The sequence below is a fragment of the Manihot esculenta genome, chromosome 3 (genome assembly GCF_001659605.2).
Source record: "Manihot esculenta cultivar AM560-2 chromosome 3, M.esculenta_v8, whole genome shotgun sequence".
Lineage (NCBI taxonomy): Eukaryota > Viridiplantae > Streptophyta > Magnoliopsida > Malpighiales > Euphorbiaceae > Manihot > Manihot esculenta.
Genome location: NC_035163.2, coordinates 1 through 8,105, shown reverse-complemented (window position 1 = coordinate 8,105; position 8,105 = coordinate 1).

Sequence of the window (8,105 nt, the reverse complement as noted above, 5' to 3'; positions counted from 1 at the left end):
AGATCGAGAGGAGATGCGACCCAAACTTGGAGATGTAGAGAAACGAACTCCTGAGGTCTCCAAGCTTCTAAAACCTTGATCTCAGCTTTAAAATATTCAGAACATGGTAAAAACTTGTAAAAACTCTGGGAGATTTGAAGGAAAACATAAAATCAACCATGGAGGGTCAAGAACTCACCTTTGCCCGAAAATGGGGAGAGAAAACTCGCCCATTTTCTGACATAGGGCCTTTTATAGGTGGCTGGCCAGATCACCTTCGGAGGCCAAAGGTGCTTCCAAAACTCCACCACGTTCGGCGACCGAACTTGACATTCGGCAGCAGCAAAAGGGAGCCACTTTCGGCGACCGAACTTGAGGTTCGGCGGCCGAACCTGACATTTCCCCTTCAAAACTTTCTTTTCTTTTAAAACTCAATTTTCTTTCTTGATCAAACCATAAAAACATGTAAAATTATTTTAGAAAACCTTCATTTTACCCTTCTAGAAGATTTCGAAATTCGAGAAATTCCGGATTCCAACGGAGATTCCGCCGGAAGGTAGGAATTCCGGTGCCCGGGTCTAGCCGGGTATTATAGATTCCGTTAAAAGTTTTAACCAATAACGTTTGCCTAAGACGAAACAATAGAAACAAGAAGCAAAAAGCCAAAAACTCTTATTGAAATTCTTGAAAGATTTAAGTTTATAAACGGTTAAAGAAAAACTATTTATAATAGAAAAATCCTAATATGAAAAATTACAATAAAATCTAAAAAAATAATCAAGATGCAAAATTGACCCCCTAAATGGTTGAATTTAGATTAATTAGAACACGTTAGGAGTTTTAAACAATAACGTTTGGCTAAGGTAAAACAATAGAAATAAATGGAAAAAGCTGAAAAGTCTTATTGAAATTCTTGAAAGATTGAAAATTGCTTATAAACAGGGAAGGAAAAACTATTTATAATAGATAAACCTTAATATGAAAAATTATAAAAAAAAAACTAAAAAGATAATCAAAATGCAAAATTGACCCATAAACAGTGAAATTTGGACTAATTAGGCCCGTCAGGAGTTTTAACCAATACAATTTGGCTAAGGCAAAATAATAGAAATAAGCGGTAAGAAACCGAAAACTCTTATTGAAATTCTTAAAAGATTGAAAAGTGTTTACAAACAGTCAAGAAAAGACTTTTTATAATAGAAAAATCCTAAGATGGAAAATTATAAACAAACCCCAAAAAATAATCAAGATACAAAATTGACCCCCTAAACGGTGGAATTTGAACTGATTAGACCCATTAGGAGTTTTAACCAATAATGTTTGGCTAAAACGAAACGACAGAAACAAGCGGTAAGACCCCAAAATCTCTTATTAAAATTTTTAAAATATTGAAAAGTATTTATAAACAGTCAAGGAAAGGCTATATATAATAGAAAAATCATAATATTGAAAATTACAAAAAAAACCTTGAAAAAACTAATCAAAATGCAAAATTGACCCCTAAATGGTGGAAGTTGGACTAATTAGACTTTGTCAGGAGTTCTAACTAATAACATTTAGTTAAGACGGAATAGCAGAACACAAGAGGCTAGAAGCAAAAAAGTCTTATTGTAATTCTTAAAAGATTGAAAAGTGTTTTTAAACGGTTAAGGAAAGATTATTTATAATAGAAAAACTCTAATATGAAAAATTATAAAAGAAATCCAAAACAATAATCAAGATGCAAAATTAACCCCTAAACAGTGGAATTTAGACTATTTAGACCATTTCAAGAGTTTTAACCAATAACGTTTGGTTAAGGTGAAACAATAGAAATAAGCGGCAAGAAACCAAAAACTCTTATAGAAATTTCTGAAAAATTGAAAACTGTTTATAAACAATTAAGAAAAGGTTCTTTATAGTAGAAAAACCCTAATATGAAAAATTATAAAAAAACCCAAAAAAAATAATAAAGATGCAAAATTAACCCTCTAAACGATTGAATTTGGACTGATTAGACTTCATCAGAAGTTTTAATCAATAACATTTGGGTAAGACGAAACAATAGAAACAAGCGGCAAGAAGGCGAAAACTCTTATTGAAATTCTTGAAAGATTGAAAAGTGTTTATAAACAGGTAAGGAAAGACCATTTATAATAGAAAAATCATAATATGGAAAATTACAAAAAAAACCTTGAAAAAATAATCAAGATGCAAAATTGACCCCCTAAACGGTGGAATTTGGACTATTTAGAGTTTTAACCAATAACGTTTGGCTAAGATGAAAAACAAGAAAATAGAAGCCGAAAAGTCTTATTGAAATTCTTAAAAGATTGAAAAGTGTTTAAAAACCGTCAAGGAAAGACTATTTATAATAAAAAAACAATAGTATGAAAAAATATAAAAAAAAACAAAACAATAATAAAGATGCGAAATTGGCCCTCTAAATAGTGAAATTTGGACTAATTAGACCCTGTCAAGAATTTTAACCAATATCGTTTGACTAAGACAAAACAATAGAAATAAAAGGCTAGAAGCTAAAATTTTTTATTGAAATTCTTAAAATATTGAAAAGTGTTTATAAAGAGATAAGCAAAGACTATTTATTATAGAACAACCCTAATATGAAAAATTACAAAAAAAATCCAAAAAAATAATCAAGATGCAAAATTGAACTCATAAATGGTGAAATTTGGATTGATTAAACCCCGTCAAGAGTTTTACCAATAAGTTTTGATTAAGGCGAAATAATAAAAATAAAAGACTAGAAGCCAAAAAGTTTTATTGAAATTTTTAAAAGATTGAAAAGTATTTATAAACAGCCAAGGTAAACCTATTTATAATAGAAAAACTCTAATATGAAAAATTATAAAAAAATCTAAAAAATAATTAAGATGCAAAATTAACCTCATAAACAGTGAAATTTGAACGGATTAGACTTTGTCAAGAGTTTTAACAAATAATGTTTGGTTAAGACGAAACAATAGAAATAAGAAGCAAGAAACCGAAAACTCTTATTGAAATTCATGAAAGATTGAAAAGTCTTTATAAACAGTCAAGGAAAAACTATTTATAGTAGAAAAACTCTAATATGAAAAATTACAATAAAATCCAAAAAAATAATCAAGATTCAAAATTGATCCCTAAACAATGGAATTTGGACTAATTAGTCCACGTCAGGAGTTTTAACCAATAACGTTTGGCTAAGGCGAAACAATAGAAACAAGCGGTAAGATGCCGAAAAATTTTACTGAAATTCTTGAAAGATTGAAAAGTATTTATAAACAGACAAGGCACTTTATAATTGAAAAACTCAAATACGAAAATTTACAAAAGAATTCAAAAAAATAATCAAGAAACAAAATTGACCTCCTAAACGGTAAAATTTGGATTGATTAGATCCCGTCAAGAGTTTTAACCAATAACATTTGGCTAAGGCGAAATAATAAAAACAAGTGGTAAAAAGCTGAAAACTTTTATTGAAATTCTTGAAAGATTGAAATGTGTTTATAAACAGCTAAGGAAAGGCTCTTATAATAGAAAAACCTTAACATGGAAAATTATAAAAAATCTCAAAAAATAATCAAAATATAAAATTGACCCCCTAAACAGTGAAATTTGAACTGATTAGACATTGTCAGGAGTTTTAAGCAATAACGTTTGACTAAAACGAAACAATAGAAACAAGCGGCAAGAAGCCAAAAACTCTTATTGAAATTCTTGAAAGATTGAAAAGTATTTATAAATAGTCAATGAAAGACTATTTATAATAGAAAAAATCCTAATATGAAAAATTATAATAAAATCCAAAAAATAATAAGATTCAAAATTTACCCCTAAACGGTAGAATTTGAACTAATTAGACCACGTCAGGAGTTTTAACCAATAACGTTTGGCTAAGGCGAAACAATAGAAACAAGCGGCAAGAAGCCAAAAACTCTTATTAAAATTCTTGAAAGATTGAAAAGTGTTTATAAACAGACAAGGAAAGACTCTTAGGGTTCAGGGTTCAGGGTTCAGGGTTCAGGGTTCAGGGTTCAGGGTTCAGGGTTCAGGGTTCAGGGTTCAGGGTTCAGGGTTTAGGGTTTAGGGTTTAGGGTTTAGGGTTCAGGGTTCAGGGTTTAGGGTTTAGGGTTTAGGGTTTAGGGTTTAGGGTTCAGGGTTCAGGGTTCAGGGTTCAGGGTTTAGGGTTCAGGGTTCAGGGTTCAGGGTTCAGGGTTCAGGGTTCAGGGTTCAGGGTTCAGGGTTCAGGGTTCAGGGTTCAGGGTTCAGGGTTCAGGGTTCAGGGTTCAGGGTTCAGGGTTCAGGGTTCAGGGTTCAGGGTTCAGGGTTCAGGGTTCAGGGTTCAGGGTTCAGGGTTCAGGGTTCAGGGTTCAGGGTTCAGGGTTCAGGGTTCAGGGTTCAGGGTTCAGGGTTCAGGGTTCAGGGTTCAGGGTTCAGGGTTCAGGGTTCAGGGTTCAGGGTTCAGGGTTCAGGGTTCAGGGTTCAGGGTTCAGGGTTCAGGGTTCAGGGTTCAGGGTTCAGGGTTCAGGGTTCAGGGTTCAGGGTTCAGGGTTCAGGGTTCAGGGTTCAGGGTTCAGGGTTCAGGGTTCAGGGTTCAGGGTTCAGGGTTCAGGGTTCAGGGTTCAGGGTTCAGGGTTCAGGGTTTCGGGTTTCAGGGTTCAGGGTTCAGGGTTCAGGGTTCAGGGTTCAGGGTTTCGGGTTCAGGGTTCAGGGTTCAGGGTTCAGGGTTCAGGGTTCAGGGTTCAGGGTTCAGGGTTCAGGGTTCAGGGTTTAGGGTTTAGGGTTCAGGGTTCAGGGTTCAGGGTTCAGGGTTTAGGGTTTAGGGTTTAGGGTTTAGGGTTTAGGGTTTAGGGTTTAGGGTTTAGGGTTTAGGGTTTAGGGTTTAGGGTTTAGGGTTTAGGGTTTAGGGTTTAGGGTTTAGGGTTTAGGGTTTAGGGTTTAGGGTTTAGGGTTTAGGGTTTAGGGTTTAGGGTTTAGGGTTTAGGGTTTAGGGTTTAGGGTTTAGGGTTTAGGGTTTAGGGTTTAGGGTTTAGGGTTTAGGGTTCAGGGTTCAGGGTTCAGGGTTCAGGGTTCAGGGTTCAGGGTTCAGGGTTCAGGGTTCAGGGTTCAGGGTTCAGGGTTCAGGGTTCAGGGTTCAGGGTTCAGGGTTCAGGGTTCAGGGTTCAGGGTTCAGGGTTCAGGGTTCAGGGTTTAGGGTTCAGGGTTCAGGGTTCAGGGTTCAGGGTTCAGGGTTCAGGGTTCAGGGTTCAGGGTTTAGGGTTCAGGGTTCAGGGTTCAGGGTTCAGGGTTTAGGGTTCAGGGTTTAGGGTTTAGGGTTTAGGGTTTAGGGTTTAGGGTTTAGGGTTTAGGGTTTAGGGTTTAGGGTTTAGGGTTTAGGGTTTAGGGTTTAGGGTTTAGGGTTTAGGGTTTAGGGTTTAGGGTTTAGGGTTTAGGGTTTAGGGTTTAGGGTTTAGGGTTTTAGGGTTTAGGGTTTAGGGTTTAGGGTTTAGGGTTTAGGGTTTAGGGTTTAGGGTTTAGGGTTTAGGGTTCAGGGTTTAGGGTTCAGGGTTTAGGGTTCAGGGTTCAGGGTTTAGGGTTCAGGGTTTAGGGTTTAGGGTTTAGGGTTTAGGGTTTAGGGTTTAGGGTTTAGGGTTTAGGGTTCAGGGTTTAGGGTTTAGGGTTCAGGGTTTAGGGTTTAGGGTTTAGGGTTTAGGGTTCAGGGTTCAGGGTTCAGGGTTCAGGGTTCAGGGTTTAGGGTTTAGGGTTCAGGGTTTAGGGTTCAGGGTTTAGGGTTTAGGGTTTAGGGTTTAGGGTTTAGGGTTTAGGGTTTAGGGTTTAGGGTTTAGGGTTTAGGGTTTAGGGTTTAGGGTTTAGGGTTTAGGGTTTAGGGTTTAGGGTTTAGGGTTTAGGGTTTAGGGTTTAGGGTTTAGGGTTTAGGGTTTAGGGTTTAGGGTTTAGGGTTTAGGGTTTAGGGTTTAGGGTTTAGGGTTTAGGGTTTAGGGTTTAGGGTTTAGGGTTTAGGGTTTAGGGTTTAGGGTTTAGGGTTTAGGGTTTAGGGTTTAGGGTTTAGGGTTTAGGGTTTAGGGTTTAGGGTTTAGGGTTTAGGGTTTAGGGTTTAGGGTTTAGGGTTTAGGGTTTAGGGTTTAGGGTTTAGGGTTTAGGGTTTAGGGTTTAGGGTTTAGGGTTTAGGGTTTAGGGTTTAGGGTTTAGGGTTTAGGGTTTAGGGTTTAGGGTTTAGGGTTTAGGGTTTAGGGTTTAGGGTTTAGGGTTTAGGGTTTAGGGTTTAGGGTTTAGGGTTTAGGGTTTAGGGTTTAGGGTTTAGGGTTTAGGGTTTAGGGTTTAGGGTTTAGGGTTTAGGGTTTAGGGTTTAGGGTTTAGGGTTAGGGTTTAGGGTTTAGGGTTTAGGGTTTAGGGTTTAGGGTTTAGGGTTTAGGGTTTAGGGTTTAGGGTTTAGGGTTTAGGGTTTAGGGTTTAGGGTTTAGGGTTTAGGGTTTAGGGTTTAGGGTTTAGGGTTTAGGGTTTAGGGTTTAGGGTTTAGGGTTTAGGGTTTAGGGTTTAGGGTTTAGGGTTTAGGGTTTAGGGTTTAGGGTTTAGGGTTTAGGGTTTAGGGTTTAGGGTTTAGGGTTTAGGGTTTAGGGTTTAGGGTTTAGGGTTTAGGGTTTAGGGTTTAGGGTTTAGGGTTTAGGGTTTAGGGTTTAGGGTTTAGGGTTTAGGGTTTAGGGTTTAGGGTTTAGGGTTTAGGGTTTAGGGTTTAGGGTTTAGGGTTTAGGGTTTAGGGTTTAGGGTTTAGGGTTTAGGGTTTAGGGTTTAGGGTTTAGGGTTTAGGGTTTAGGGTTTAGGGTTTAGGGTTTAGGGTTAGGGTTTAGGGTTTAGGGTTTAGGGTTTAGGGTTTAGGGTTTAGGGTTTAGGGTTTAGGGTTTAGGGTTTAGGGTTTAGGGTTTAGGGTTTAGGGTTTAGGGTTTAGGGTTTAGGGTTTAGGGTTTAGGGTTTAGGGTTTAGGGTTTAGGGTTTAGGGTTTAGGGTTTAGGGTTTAGGGTTTAGGGTTTAGGGTTTAGGGTTTAGGGTTTAGGGTTTAGGGTTTAGGGTTTAGGGTTTAGGGTTTAGGGTTTAGGGTTTAGGGTTTAGGGTTTAGGGTTTAGGGTTTAGGGTTTAGGGTTTAGGGTTTAGGGTTTAGGGTTTAGGGTTTAGGGTTTAGGGTTTAGGGTTTAGGGTTTAGGGTTTAGGGTTTAGGGTTTAGGGTTTAGGGTTTAGGGTTTAGGGTTTAGGGTTTAGGGTTTAGGGTTTAGGGTTTAGGGTTTAGGGTTTAGGGTTTAGGGTTTAGGGTTTAGGGTTTAGGGTTTAGGGTTTAGGGTTTAGGGTTTAGGGTTTAGGGTTTAGGGTTTAGGGTTTAGGGTTTAGGGTTTAGGGTTTAGGGTTTAGGGTTTAGGGTTTAGGGTTTAGGGTTTAGGGTTTAGGGTTTAGGGTTTAGGGTTTAGGGTTTAGGGTTTAGGGTTTAGGGTTTAGGGTTTAGGGTTTAGGGTTTAGGGTTTAGGGTTTAGGGTTTAGGGTTTAGGGTTTAGGGTTTAGGGTTTAGGGTTTAGGGTTTAGGGTTTAGGGTTTAGGGTTTAGGGTTTAGGGTTTAGGGTTTAGGGTTTAGGGTTTAGGGTTTAGGGTTTAGGGTTTAGGGTTTAGGGTTTAGGGTTTAGGGTTTAGGGTTTAGGGTTTAGGGTTTAGGGTTTAGGGTTTAGGGTTTAGGGTTTAGGGTTTAGGGTTTAGGGTTTAGGGTTTAGGGTTTAGGGTTTAGGGTTTAGGGTTTAGGGTTTAGGGTTTAGGGTTTAGGGTTTAGGGTTTAGGGTTTAGGGTTTAGGGTTTAGGGTTAGGGTTTAGGGTTTAGGGTTTAGGGTTTAGGGTTTAGGGTTTAGGGTTTAGGGTTAGGGTTTAGGGTTTAGGGTTTAGGGTTTAGGGTTTAGGGTTTAGGGTTTAGGGTTTAGGGTTTAGGGTTTAGGGTTTAGGGTTTAGGGTTTAGGGTTTAGGGTTTAGGGTTTAGGGTTTAGGGTTTAGGGTTTAGGGTTTAGGGTTTAGGGTTTAGGGTTTAGGGTTTAGGGTTTAGGGTTTAGGGTTTAGGGTTTAGGGTTTAGGGTTTAGGGTTTAGGGTTTTGGTGGTGTAGGTTAGGTGGTAGTTGGAG